Source organism: Asparagus officinalis, chromosome 1 (genome assembly GCF_001876935.1).
Source record: "Asparagus officinalis chromosome 1, Aspof.V1, whole genome shotgun sequence".
Classification (NCBI taxonomy): Eukaryota; Viridiplantae; Streptophyta; class Magnoliopsida; order Asparagales; family Asparagaceae; genus Asparagus; species Asparagus officinalis.
In genome coordinates, this window is record NC_033794.1 from 91,047,067 (window position 1) to 91,063,238 (window position 16,172).

Consider the following 16,172-nt stretch of genomic DNA (forward strand, 5'->3'; position numbering starts at 1 on the left):
ATTGGACGAATTTTGTTTGAATTATTTAAAGGTTTACTATAACTAGGAAAAATATATGATTAGATAAAAGATCTAAATCATTCATCCTAATTGACCGAAGAGAAACTCCTTGAAAGGGAATATTGAAAAAATTTCCAATTGACTTTGTAGTCAATTCAATTTCTATTCCTTTTATAAGAGTTTTAAGTTTTTCAGAACCACCAATTATTCTAACACGTTCTATATTAGTATAGAACAATTGAACAAGAAAAGGATATGTGGGTTTTCTATTTTCAGCAGAGAATAATTCAAGCAATCCCATATTTTCAAAATATGATCCAAAGTTCCAAGGAATAAAATCATCAAATTTCACAAATCATCCCGAAAGAACTTCAAAAGAGGATATTTTGTTAAATTCTTCAAGTAAATCGGGACTTTTTAAGTATATGATGATTTTATTGTCAACATTAGTATGAATTTGCTTAGCTTTCTTAGCTCTAGACATGATGAAACAGAAAAATAACTGAAAATAAGAAGATCAAGTTGAGAAATTTACCACAAATTTTTGAAACCCTAGATTAGTCGACTAATAAGTGATGTAGTCGACTACTGAATCTGACAGAATTCAGAAAATGATGAACTTGATGAAAATTTTGAGAAGAATTGAGAAGAAAGATGATGCCCTAACTTGGAATCAGTGGGTTCTAAAGAGAGGAGGAAGAAGAAGAATCGGTTTTAGGTTAGTGGGTAGTTTTTAGGTTTTTATCTTTTAATTTTTAAAAGAATTGTATCGTATGGTCCAGATTGGATTGTAAAATAAATGAAAGGTGTATATTTTATCTTAGATATGTGGCTAGGATTGATAGAGATGAAAATCTTTGGTTGAGATGCATTCTACTTAAATGAAACGGGTATTGGGTTTTGGGTTTTAAAAAAATCCAATAAGCTTTTAAAACTGTAAAATTGTGAAATCGGTATTAGTAGTCGACTAGTAAGAAAAGTAGTCGACTACACTGTAATCAACAGCAAGTTAAATTTTAGATTTTAACTCAGAGTAGTCGACTATAGGTGAAATTAGTCGACTACACTGTAATGTACAGAAAGCTTATATGCAATGCTTGTGCATGTAGTCGACTATAGGTCAAATTAGTCGACTATTAAGGGTATGTATGCATATGTATTTGTTTTAAAATTTTAATTTAAATCATCAATTGAACATATACCTAATTCCCCTCTTAATTTAACATAAATTTCTTCTTTTAAGGATTTTGTTAATATATCTGCTATTTGTTTATCAGTAGGTATAAATTCTAATAAAATATCACCTTTAAGCACATGATCACGTAAGAAATGATGTCTAATATCAATATGTTTTGTACGTGAATGTTGAATAGGATTTTTAGATAAATTAATTGCACTAGAATTGTCTCACATTATGGATGATATAGGATAATTTATGCCATAATCAGATAATGTTTGTTTCATCCATAAAATTTGAACACATGTAAGACTTGCAGCAATATATTCAGCTTCAGTCGTTGATAATGATACTGAATTTTGCTTTTTACTAAACCAAGATACAAGTGAATGTCCTAAGAAATGACATGTTCCACTTGTACTTTTTCTATCAGATTTACATCCGGCAAAATCAGCATCACTATATGAAATTAAATCAAATGTGCTATGTTTTGGATAAAACAATCCATAATTTGTAGTATCTTTAAGATATCTAAAAATTCTTTTCACTGCTTTAAGATGTGATTCTTTAGGATTAGATTGAAATCTAGCACATAAACATACACTAAACATAATATCAGGTCTACTAGCAGTAATGTAAAGAAGTGATCCAATCATACATCGATAAAGCTTTTGATCAACATTCTTACCATTTTTATCTTTGTCAAGTGATGTAGTAGTACTCATTGGTGTTGGTTTGCTTGTAGTATTTTCTATTCCAAAGCGTTTGAGTAAATCTTTTGCATACTTGCTTTGATTGATGAATATTCATTCTTTCAATTATTTAATTTGAAGTCCAAGAAAGAAATTCAGTTCACCCATGTGACTCATTTCAAATTCATCCTGCATAGTCTTAGCAAACTCTTGACAAAGATTGTTGTAAGTAGAACCAAAAATAATATATCTACATATATTTGGGTTAGTAAAATATCTTTATATATTTTTTTAATAAATAATGTTGAATTAACTTTTCCAATTTCAAATCCTAAAGTTAAAAGAAACTTCTTTAATCTATCATACCAAGCACGAGGTGCTTGTTTAAGACCATATAAAGTTTTCTTAAGTTTAAAAACATGATTTAGAAAACTTTCATGTTCAAAACCTGGAGGTTGTTCTACAAAAACTTCTTCTTTTATAAAACCATTTAGAAATGTACTTTTAACATCCATTTGAAATAATTTAAAATTCATAAAGCATGCAAATGCAAGTAAAATTCTAATTGATTCTAAACGAGCAACAGATGCATAAGTTTCATCATAATCAATTCATTCTTTTTTATTATAACCTTGAGCAACTAATCTAGCTTTGTTTCTAACAACTTGATCAGATTTATCTAATTTATTTCTAAAAATTCATTTTTTTTCCAATAATAGATTTATTTTGAGGTCTTGGTATAAGATCCCAAACACTGTTTCTAGTAAATTGATTTAGTTCATCTTGCATTGCAATTATCCAAAAATCATCAAGTAAGGCTTCTTTTATATTTTTAGGTTCAATAGTTGAAATAAAAGCAGTATGAGCAATCAAATTAAAATGAGATCTAGTAGTTACTTTATCAGAAATATTTCCAATGACTAAATCATGTGGATGATTTTTAATTTCTACAAAATATTTAGGTAAATCATTTTGCAAATTATCATCTTTTGTAATATCTAACATTGGAGTATCATGAATAGTATCAATTATATCATCATCATTATCTAAAACAATGGGTGGTTTTGAAAAATTTTCATCAAAAGAAACATGTGAAGATTCTTCAATAACTAAAGTTCTTTTGTTATATATTCTATTTAAAGATGCTACTCTAGAAGGATCAAAAAGATCTATGTGAATTAATTCTAATGTTCTACTTATAGATATTACATTTTTAGATTTGAAAGAAGATTTGTGCATTTTTCCTTGTTGACATGCATCACAAAAATTGTTTTTAAAAGACATCTTAGGTAAACCATTTACTGAATCATTTTTAGAAATCTTAGAAATGTGTTTAAAGTTAACATATTCAAAACATTTATGCCATAAAATAGAATCATGAGATGATGCAATAAGACAATGTTCATTTGAAATATTTTTTATAGATAAAACATATATGTTATTCTTTCTATGTCCTTTAAAAATAATAGTTATTAAATCAATATCATAAATTAAGCAAGATTCTTTTTTAAAAATAATTTTAAAACCTTTATCACAAAGTTGAATAATACTAAGTAAATTATGTGATGTGGCATAAACATGTACCAAAAATATTGCAAGTGCACAACCGTGTTAAGTTATAGTATAAAGATATCGATCCCACGAGGAAGGTGTTTTGTAGGAGAAAATATAAATCGATTCTTTTGTTGTGTGCGTGACAAATAGGAGTGATGAGTGAATATGATTGTGAAGAGATTGGGAGAGTGAAAATGGTGTATAAATAGGTGCAAAATGTAAGTGAGAGTGGACGTGACAAAGAATGAATGTGACCAATAAGGCAAGAAGGAAAAATCAAGAAACAAATAAAAATCAAGAATAAAAAAATAAAATTCAAGAATAAAAGAAAATGCAAGAAATTAAAGATGGTGGATTCAATTATAGATATGAGTAATCTAAAATTGAACACACTTCTTAGAAAAGGGTGATTCCCTAGAGGGTTCTAGCCTAAAGGCGAATCAAAAAAAATAAAAATAAACAAAAAGAAAAACTAAACCCAAGATCTTCCTCTCCCTCTTCATCATCCAACAAAGAGAAGAAATATTTAAAGTGGTGAAAAAAAATTATTATTATTAATTGTAATAAAAAGTTACAAATTTGGAAGGCCTTCTTAATTAAGAGTAGCCCTCCTCTCCAAAAGGAGTTATAAAAATTTTCATACCCTTAACCCCTCACTCTCTACCCCTATTTATAGTAATCTTCAATGAATATGAGCCATTGAATTTGTCTTGAGCCCCAAACAAAGAATTCTCCACCTTTGAATTTGCTTTTTGTTCTTCTCTAGCCCAACCATAGGAGACCCAATTGATTTTCAAATGAAAATCAAGTTGGAACAATTCGGTCCATGAAGTTGATCATCCAAATCTGCAACAAAGAAACTTAAAAGCCCAAGTACGGTCCTCATTTGATTTTCGGCCCATGTGATTTTCAACTGCAATCAAGTCTCCATTTCATTTGATTTTCAAAATCAATTCTCTTCAGCCCATGTCCGGTCCCTTTGAGTTCTGTAGCGAAAACAAAGCCTAGTCCGGTCTAATGAAGCTTGATTTTCAAAACAAAAAATCTGCAGCCCACATGTCCGGTTTTCATTTGGCTTTGTTTGATGGGCTTTGGGCCTTCAAGCTCAAATATGCGGAAGGTACACATCTTTTTCGAATTTTTCTGTTTTTATGTTATTTTGTATTGTACAATTCGATTTCACTTTAGAATAAAGAGGAGCTTGTGTTGGCTTCTTTTGGGCTTTTGATCATTTTCCTCTTTTAAAATGCTACAAAATAGAGAAGAGAGATTTTGAGGGGTTTTTACATTTAATAATATTTATTTATATTTTCATTCAATTATGTGGAAACTAAGCTAACAAAAATTATTAATGGTATATTTATTCATGTAAAATAGATAATAAGGATATAAAATTGTAATAAAAATATGATTATCAAATACCCCACACCTAAACTTTTGCTAGTCCTCTAGCAAAGAAAAATAAAAAAAATCCTAACTCACTTTCGTAGGAATCACAGTTGTATTTAGCGCATACAACAAGCCTTTAAAACCCTAGGTTACCCTAGTGGACGAGTTGTAGTCTTGTGAGGGTTTGTAGTGAATATACCCACAAAATTCGGTCAACTTGCCAAATTAAAGAAGTCAGTAAATAACTAAATTCACTTGATAACTTTTAGATAATCTAATTGGAGCTAGTTATCACTCAAGAAAACATTTTTATATATAACTCTAAGGTATATTTTCAAGAAAATCTTCTCATTGTAGCAATACAAAACCAAGCCAAACTTAGAAATTTAATTTAAAAGTTTTGAAAAGAACATGCTAACTCTTTGTTTTAAATAATTTTCAAGTTGCTTGATTTAAAATATTTTCTAAGACCATATATACAACTATAAAACATTAAAAAAATTAACTCTTTCATCCTTGGTGATTTTTTTCTACTTTAACGGGCTTTCTAAGTGACTTTTTAACGAGTTTTGGGCCAATGGATCCCAACCTAATTGGGCTTAGGTCATTAAGTATGGAAATACTCATTGAGTCAGGAACACTTCTGAGTTGGCCAAAGCTTCTTGCAAAGCCTCCCTGGTTTCCTTGGACAACCGCAGCAATTCATATAGTATTATCCGTGCTGGAATGTTGGCTAGTTGAGCCATTATATCGAAGGCTTGCGGAGTCTTCAAGCTTTCCGGTTTGTCTTTTCCAATCGGGCGACTGAAACGAGACTGCTTCGGATTTTTTTTGTATTTATATTTTGAAAATATGTAAATCAAGACACTTTGAAAAATTATTTTTCAACTCTAAGCTAAGCATGTATAAATTCCTCTATTTTAAATAAAAATATAGGTTAAGGCTTAAGTAAAGTATACTACTTTGAAAATCATTTCTTAAGAAATTTATTTAGAGTTATCATAAAAGGTGAACTTAAGTAAATAACTAACTAGGGATTAGAAAATTTCAAATTTATCAAATAAATCAATTATTACATAACTCTATCAATTTGGCAAGTGAATTTTTTTTTTAAAGAAAAAGAGAAAAAAATGTAACTAAAAATGTAAAATAAAGAGAAAAAATAACTAATTCTCACCCCCACACCTAAATTTTGCATTGTCCTTAATGCAAATTCTATGATGCATAAAGTAAAGCAGATAAGAAGTGAAGTACTTACATTTGGTCGGCTGATAAAAATCTGCAATTATCTTTGGTCTGAGGAGGATGAAATTTTTTTTCTTTTTTTTTTCTTTTTTTTTTTGAAAACTGAACAAGAAACTCTTACATGAGAGAAGAATAAATTCTTTTTATTATTCTGAAATAAACAAAATAAACAATGTAGAATGAAATATTCAACATGAAGAGTTCTTGTTCTACATTGAATCCTACCTTACTGTTAAAAATTCTTCCCCGGATTTTAAACAAATTCAGAATGATATAATCAATAATGTGAATTTCCAAGCATTTCGGGGTGTTTAGTAATTCTTGCAACAAAGTAAGGTAGGTATTATTGGTGTCATGCATTTTATATTTCTTAATGAACTTAGACTCTTGTACTGTGAAGTTTTGTTTTCTAACAACCAATTCTTCTGTGAAGTTCTAAAAATTTGGTTGTTGATTATTCTCCAAGAATCTAAGTTTATCAAGAAAGAGTTCTTCAAATTTAATTCAAAGCAACAAATATTTAACACAGTTTTATTATTCTTAAGGACCTGATCCGCTTCTTCTAAAAACTCTAACTCTTCATCAAAAATTTCCTCAAAACTCAAATCAGACTCTTCTTCTTCTGATCTTTCCTGAATGTATTTTATTTCTAGAGGTTGATTATTTGGTTGGTCCCCTGAATTAAAAATGTTAAGATCAGCAATCAAATTCCCAAAGGACAGCTTCATTTGACCAGTACTACAGTTGATGAGAGCATTAGAAGTGGCTAAGAACGGTCGTCCTAAGATGACAGGTGTTTGTCCTTTGGGATTGGAAACATGCTGTGTTTTCAAGACTACAAAATCTACTGGAAAAATAAAGTCTCCAACCTTAATCAGAACATCCTCTAACTCACCCATAGGGACCTTAACAGATCTATCAGCCAACTGTAAGGTGTATTTGGTTGGGTTCAGTACACCTAGACCCAATTGCTGGTAGACTGAATATGGAAGCAAATTGACACTGGCCCCTAAATCTAAAAGCGCCTTATCAATGTGAGTATTACCAACGATACATGAAATGATGGGGGAACCTGGATCTTTACGTTTCAACAGTATGGGATTTGATAGCATTTCACTGATATTGGCGGCTAAAAAGACTTTCTTTGGAACATTTATTCTCCTCTTCTTAGTGCACAATTCTTTTAAAAATTTAGCATAAGATGGAATTTGTTCAATTACATCTAAGAGAGGAATGTTGACCTTAACCTGCTTGAATGTTTCTAGGATTTTCTCCTCCTAAGGAGAGTGTTTCCTAGACCTGAGTCTATCTGGAAAGGGAGCAACCGTTCTAAATCTATCAAAAGCAGGCTCAGGTTCGGGTTCAGGTTCTTGGTCATCTGAGGGGAGTGATTGTTGAATAGATTCATCAGAAGGAGAAGGAGAAGGAATTTGTATTGGATCAGAAGTTTGACTTGGAGGAGTTCTTACTTGATTATCGACCTGTCTACCTGACCGAAGTGAATGGATTGCATTCACTTGAGCTTCATAGGATGAACCGCATCCTGTGTTATTAGGGTTGACCACGGGTTGACTCAGAAATTTTACTTTCTCCCTTTCACTCACGGCACTAGCTAGTTGACCAAGTTGGGATTCTAATCTAGCTATAGCTTGAGTGTTGGAGTTGAGCATTTGTCCGGTTGATTGCATGAAGGAATTCAGCGTGCTAGACGTTTGAGTCAACATATTCGTGGTTTGAGTAGAGGCCTTAATTATGGTTTTTAAACCCCTTTCCAAGACATTGAGACGTTTATCCTGATCTGGATTGTGAGGAGTCTGAATTACAGCTTGATGAAGAGGAGACTGATTTTGATACGGCAGATTGGGTTGTTGAAATTGTGAATGAGAATTGAACGGAACTGTGTTTCCCCTAGGAAAATGTTGGGTCGAAGCGGGAGTGAAGTGTTGAGTTCCGGGAGAATTTCCTTGATTCCATGCAAAGTTGGGATGATTTCTCCAACCTGGATTGTAGGTTGGAAAAAATGGATCATTTCTAGGGTGTTGGAATGCAACATTCATCTATTCTAATGTATTGTTGTTTCCTAGGAGAGGACATTTCTCTAAAACATGGGTAGAAGACTGACAATTATGACATCTTGAGGCAGAAACATGATTGATTTGAGCTGGAGCTCGTTCCTTAATTTCTAAAGCTTCTAACCTTCGCAGAATCGTCGCCATCTTCGCTTCAGAAGCAATGTTTGATTCCAAGGAAAGACCACTAGACTTAGATTGGGGAACTGATGAAACCCAATCATCACAGTGTTCCCATTGCATTGTTTTTTTAGAAAGACTCTCTAAAAACTCCCAAGCTTCATCAGCGTTTTTCCTCATAAAATCCCCATGGCACATTGACAGAAAGACTCTCTAAAAACTCCCAAGCTTCATCAGCGTTTTTCCTCATAAAATCCCCATGGCACATTGATTCTAAGGAAGTTTTTGCAGAATAAAAAATCCCCATGGCACATTGATTCTAAGGAAGTTTTTGCAGAATAATCTAATCCCTCATAAATTATTTGGTACAATCGTTATTTTTCTAAACCGTGATGAGGACATTGGATGAGAAGATCTTTAAATCGGTTAAAATACTTCCAAAAAGGTTCTCCCGGGATAATTTTAAAGTTTTGAATGATGTTCCTAAGCTTTACCGTTTTATGAATAGGGAAAATTTTCTTAAGAAAAACGGTGACAAATTCATCCCAAGTTGAGATGGAATTTGTGGGTAAGCTGTACATCCATTTTTTAGCTTTATCCTTAAGAGCAAATGGAATAAATCTAAGCTTAATCGCATCTTCGTTTAATTCTCTCATTTTAATCATAATACACACTTCCTCAAATTCCGAAATAAAAATATATGCATCTTCTGTTTCATTACCAAGGAATTTGGGAAGCATGTTTATGTATTGCGGTCTAAGCTCAAAATTTATCCCATTTGTTTCGGGGAGCCTAATGCACGAGGGGATTACATTCCTAATGGGATAGCACATATCATGAAGAACGGGTGGATTAGGATGCTCCATTTCTATGATTGGTTCAAAGCGAATTAATCGACGTGTATTATCCCTAATCCACTGTTGCATACACCAAAATATTTATTTTTATTTTTATTTTTATTTTTTATTTTTTTAAAGAGAAGAAAGAAAATTAGTTTTTTTATGAGAAGATAAAGAAAAAGAAAAATCCTACCTAAAACAAATCAAAGCAATTACTTTTCAATCAACTCTAATTCTAGGGTTTAGCCTAACTCAACTAGACCAGCTCCTAACCAAAAACTCCTACAGTGAAAAGATCAAAGTTTTACCCAGGTAGTTAGCCAGGTAAGGATAGTACTAGAGGATGATCAAAGATCAATTAATTACCTCTTTCCTTGCGGAGCGCTTTACGCAACCCCTAAACCTTACCTTAGACACCAACTAATCTGAAAAAACTTAAACTGGTTCACTTAATGATTTATTGTTCCTTATTGAGCTCGAATCCTTAGGGGTCAACGTCTAATGAGTTTTATTTGGCTTGGGTTTGTGAAGTGAGGAATTAGTAATTTTTGGGTTAAGGAAAGGGTGATGAAATCCCTTACCTTATCTTGATTATGGGGTTTTGCCCTTAAAAATATTTTTAAGTGTGTGCCAAATCAAGATACTCAAATCACTTGTCACTTGGTGAATTCCTACTATCAATATGAAATGCAACCCTATGAATTAAAAGCAACTAAAAAGGATGGAAAAGAATTTTTTTTAATTAAGGTTAACAATCAAACAAATAAGAAGGGGGAAATTTATTTGAATTTATTATCTTGTTAGTAAATATCAAAGTGGAGGATGAATTTTATTATGGTTAACAAAAAATAAAATCCTTTCTTTTTTTTAAGTCCTAATTGTCTCTAATTATGAAGAAGTAGCTAAAGGGTGGAATTAAAAACTAGAAAGAGGACTTACCCGAAAGCAAATCTTTAAATCCTAGCTCTCCAATCCGCGATCTTCAAGCTCCAAGCGTTTCCTTCACACAAAAAAAACACACAAGTTAAAGAACCAAAATAATTAAAACCTACTTAAGCACCATCCCCGGCAATGGCGCCAAAAACTTGATGCGGCATAAACATGTACCAAAAATGTTACAAGTGCACAACCATGTCAAGTTATAGTATAAAGATATTGATCCCACGAGGAAGGTGTTTTGTAGGAGAAAATATAAAATCGGTTCTTATATTGTGTGCGCGACAAATAGGAGTGATGAGTGAATGTGATTGTGAAGAGATTGGAAGAGTGAAAATGGTGTGTAAATAGGTGCAAAATGTAAGTGAGAGTGGATGTGACAAAGAATGAATGTGATCAATAAGGCAAGAAGGAAAAATCAAGAAACAAATAAAATTCAAGAATAAAATAAAATACAATAAATTAAAGATGGTGGATTCAATTATAGATATGGGTAATCTAAAATTGAACCCACTTCTTAGAAAATGGTGATTCCCTAAAGGGATCTAGCCTAAAGGCGAATCAAATAAAATAAAAATAAACAAAAAGAAAAACTAAAGCCAAGAGGATTCTAGCCTCAAGGTGAATAGTGTAAGAAATTAAAATCTAACTACAAAATAAATTATAAAATCTAAACTACAAAATAAATTGTAAGAATTAAATGCAAGAAAATAAATCTACTCTATAAGCATGAAATAAATCTAATCTATAAGCATAAAATAAATCTAAGGCAAGAGGGTTCTAGCATCTTGGCTATTTAACAAGAAAATAAAATCTAACTATAAGCATATAAATAAATCTAAGCTAATAAGCAATAAAAAAGAAATAAAAGAGGAAAAGAAAAGAAATGCAAACCTCTAAATAAGTCTTCATCTCCATCTTCATCATCCAACAAAGAGAAGAAATATTTAAAGTGGTGAAAAAAAATTATTATTATTAATTGTAACAAAAAGTTACAAATTTGGAAGGCCTTCTCAATTAAGAGTAGACCTCCTCTCCAAAAGGAGTTACAAAAATTTTCACACCCTTAACCCTCACTCTCTACCCCTATTTATAGTAATCTTCAATGAATATGAGCCATTGGATTTGTCTTGAGCCCTAAGCAAAGCAATCTCCACATTTGAATTTGCTTTTTGTTCTTCTCTAGCCCAATCATAGGAGGCCCAATTGATTTTCAAATGAAAATCAAGTTGGAACAATTCGGTCTATGAAGTTGATCATCCAAATCTGCAGCAAAGAAACTTAAAGCCCAAGTCCGGTCCTCATTTGATTCGGCCCATGTGATTTTCAGCTGCAATCAAGTCTCCATTTCATTTGATTTTCAAAATCAATTCTCTTCAGCCCATGTCCGGTCCCTTTGAGTTCCGCAGCAAAAACAAAGCCTAGTCCGGTCTAATGAAGCTTGATTTTCAAAACAAAAAATCTACAGCCCACATGTCCGATTTTCATTTGGCTTTGTTTGATGGGCTTTGGGCCTTCAAGCTCAAATATTTCACTTTAGAATAAAGAGGAGCTTGTGTTGGCTTCTTTTGGGCTTTTGATCATTTTCCTCTTTTAAAATGCTACAAAATAGAGAAGAGAGATTTTGAGGGGTTTTTACATTTAATAATATTTATTTATATTTTTATTCAATTATGTGGAAACTAAGCTAACAACAATTATTAATGGTATATTTATTCATGTAAAATAGATAATGATGATATAAAATTGTAATAAAAATATGATTATCATTATGTTTAAGACCATCAACTAATAGAATATTATCAATAATAGGTTTGTTTGGATTACCGACAGATCCAATACCGATGACTTTTCCTTTGTTATTATCTCCAAAAGTAACGGTACCACCATCCTTGTTTTGAAAAGATGACAACAATTGTATATTTCCAGTCATATGTTTGGAGCAACCACTATCCAAAATCCATCTACCTTTCTTGGGTACTTCATCTTGTGCCATAAAACACATGTGAGCACTTTTTTTTTCTTTAATATCTTCATCTGAAGATGACTCATCACTATCATCCCAAGTGACTGCCATTGCTTTCCTTTTCTTGTTATTTTGAATGTTGTTGAAATAACTTGATTTTTGCTTATTCTTCAACATTGGACAATCTTTCTTCATATGACCTGGTTTATTATACTTAAAACAAAGAGGGTTATTTGAAATTGAACTCTTAGATTTAAAATTACCTCATTTTATAAATTTCCAAAATTTTCGTGCAAATATGCCCATTTCTTCATCATCATCATCTGAATCTTCTTTATCGGAAGTAGTATTGAATGCAAGTACTTTCTTGTTCTTTGTTTCTTCATCATTCTTTCTATCTTCAATTTGAACCTCATACGCCATAAGATTTTCGATAAGATTTTCAACCGTAAGAGTTGACAAATCATTGGCTTCTTCGATTGCAGTAACTTTCTTTTCCTATTGTGGAGTAAGTGATCGGAGTATTTTTCTTACTATCTCCACTTGTGTGTATATTTTTCCAAGACCAATGAGAGAATTTGTGATGTCGGTGAATCTTGTGAACATTTCTCCAATAGTCTTGTTTTCCTTCATCTTAAATAATTCGAATCTGTGTACAAGAACAGAAACTTTAGATTCTTTAACTTTATTTGTACCTTCATGAGTTACCTCAAGTGTATGTCAAATATCATATGCAGATGTGGCCGTTGACACCCTATTAAACTCATTCTTATCAAGTGCACGGAATAGTGCATTCATGGCTTTGGAGTCTAAATTTGCATTGTTCCTTTGAGATGTAGTCCATTCTGAGAAAGGAGTTGTAGGCTTCTCATATTTTGTTTCCACAACATTCCAAAGTTCATAACCAATTGATTGAAGGTAAATCTTCATTCGGCACTTCCAATAGTTGTAGTTCAATCCATCGAACAGTGGTGGACGATTTGTAGAGTGACCTTCTTTGAATTGTGATGTATTTGTAGATGTCATCTTTTACCTTGCTCTGATACCAAATGTAGGATCTGAAATAGATACACTAAAACACTAGAGGGGGATGAATAGTATTCTTTTAAAATTTATGTAAAGTAGATTATAAATTGCAAAGAAAAATAACAATCTCAGAAATTTACAAACATAAACACAAAGTTTTATACTGGTTCCACCAATCCGATGTACATCCAGTCCCCAATCAAATCCCGCTTGAGAGTTTCCACTATGATTTTGATAAACTTACAAAATCAAAAGCAAAACTGACCAATTTGCAAGTCCCTGTAAAATTGTAATACCAATTGATAAACACCTTGCTAATTTGCACACCAATCTCTAAACCAAGAGATTAACACCTCTCACAAACCGAGAGAACTTTTGAAGCAACAATTTTGATTCCTATAAGCCTTGATTTGTAGTGTAGTGTAGTAGTAGTATAGGAATGATTCTAACTTCTGTAAATCGCCTAAACAATAAGTATTTGAATAATGTTCAAAGGCAATTTTAGAAACTTTTCTTTTTCTCAAAATCTGAATGTTTTTCACTTGAAAAAAATGCACAAAGATCAAAGCTTATGGGTATGTAAGTCTTTACATTTTTTCTGAACAAATAACCTATTTATAGCCATTGAAAAGACAATTACTTGAACTTTAAAAATGTTTAAAAATGGCTATAAACAGTCATAAATTCAAACTTTAAATTCTGGAAAAACTGTATCTGTAGTCGACTATAGGACAGATTAGTCGACTACACTGAGTTTGAACAGAATCCGTGAAGTCAGAAAATTTCTCAGTAGTCGACTATAAAGTTCATTAGTCGACTATACTGTAATTAGACAAAAACTTGAAAAATGAATTTTGTCTTTAGTAGTCGACTATAATGTCAATTAGTCGACTATACTGTAAAATGACAGAAACTTATATTTTTGTCATAAGCTTTAGTAGTCAACTATTATCCAAATTAGTCGACTATACTGTAAATTGACAGAAACATATATTTAAGACATATACATGAGTAGTCGACTAATATACTTATTAGTCGACTACTAAGAGTAAAAAATATGAACTAAATGTTTTTATACTCAATTATTAACTATAACTCTAATGGTTAACATAGGAGATTTCTATAGTTAACCAACACACTAAGCCTGTGTTAGTGTGTTCTAATATTTATGTGTGTGTGTGTGAGTGAGTGATCAAGGCTTGTACAATAATTCTAAGTAAAGAAAATATAAAATACATTATCTTATATGTTCTTCATCTTCTTCACTTCATAATGCCTTGAACTCAACTTGCACTTTAAATCTGTATATAAAAGTTAGTGCATTTGTATATAACACACATTGTATAAATTGTTATCATCGAAATAATATCATGGAGATATGATATTCAACAGTTTTGTCACCCATGTATCAATACAATATTAATTGATCTGGGCGGAAAAGTCATCATGGTTATAATATTAGTCTGAACAGTTATAATGCACCTAATAACAAACACTAATTTAGATTATTTGAAGTTAAAGTTGGATGGAATATTATTTCATGTGAAATTAAACTTTGTGTTAGACTAGGTAGTCTCAGGACAACACGGTCTTAGTACCGAGAATTACAATACTCTCTAGTAGGAGGATAGAAAACAAACGTCCCCTTAGGGGGGGGGGGTTATTGGCTAGGACAAAATAGAGCCATGTGGGAAAATTGTTCTAATGGAACAATTTTATCCCTTTGGGATATTTTGAGTGGGGTAAAGTGGGATAATTTGAGCATTTGATTTGGCAATTCACGTGAGATAATTGATGACGTTACACCTTATTAAAAAATAATTTTATCTATTAATTACTTCTAAATTAACTTATCCAATTGGTTTAGTTATATTATTTAGTATATTATTTTAATATAAACATTATTTTACTTTAAATTAAAATATAAGATGTTGTACTATAATTACTAATCAATATTATTAAGTATTATATTACATTATATTATATTATATTAGCATGCTATACTATATAATAATTAATATAATATAAGATCAATTTATTTAATATAATATTTTAATAATATAATATTTAATAATAAAATTATTTTATTTATACAAAAATATAATATGTTATACTATAATTACTAATTAATATTATTAATTATTATATTATATTACATTATATTAGTATTCTACATTATATAATAATTGATATAATATATGAACAATATATTTAATATAATACTTTAATTATATTATTTAATTTAATATATTATAATATAGTATCATAGGATATAATGTAGTGTATAAAATATTATAATATTTTACTTTATACAATGTAATATTTTTTAAAATTTTATATTATAATTAGAATATAATATATATTACATGATAATTACAATAATATATATTTTTATGCTATACTATATAATAATTAATATAATATAAGATCAATTTATTTAATATAATATTATTTAAAATACTATATTGTAATTAAAATATAGTATAATATTATATGATAATTACTATGATATATAAAAATATCTAAAATGTATTATATTATAGTACAATAATAAATTTATTATATTAATATAATATAATATAATATGATCACATAACATGATTTATAGTATATTATATTTTATAATTAAATGTAATATACTAACATATTTATTAATTTTAATATGTTATATTATATTACAATATATTATTATATTGGTTTAATATAATACACTATAATATAATTGTTACAATAAAATATCATATAACATTATAGTATATTATTATATTGGTTTAATATAATACACTATAATATAATTGTTATAATAAAATATGGAAAAATTGCTTCAAGGCCCCAAACTTAAAAAAACAATGTGGCCCAGCCCCCTGTAGTTTGGCCCATGTGGCTAAGCCCTTAAATTTTTAAAAATTGTAACTGAGCCCTAAAAGCAGTTATGACACCCGTATTTGCACCCAGCCTCCCTAAAATACCCCCGCCTTCAACTCCGTGCCTCGAAAACGAGATCCGATCGCTGGCGAAACCTCTCCGTCGCATTTAAGGCGAGATGATGGCCGTTTTGGGGGGAAATTTTGGCGCGCTCCCTCCGTTATATCTCCTGTTAACCCACTCGGCTTTGAAGAGAGTGTATTTATGGTGCAAAGGGCAGATCTTTGCGGTTAG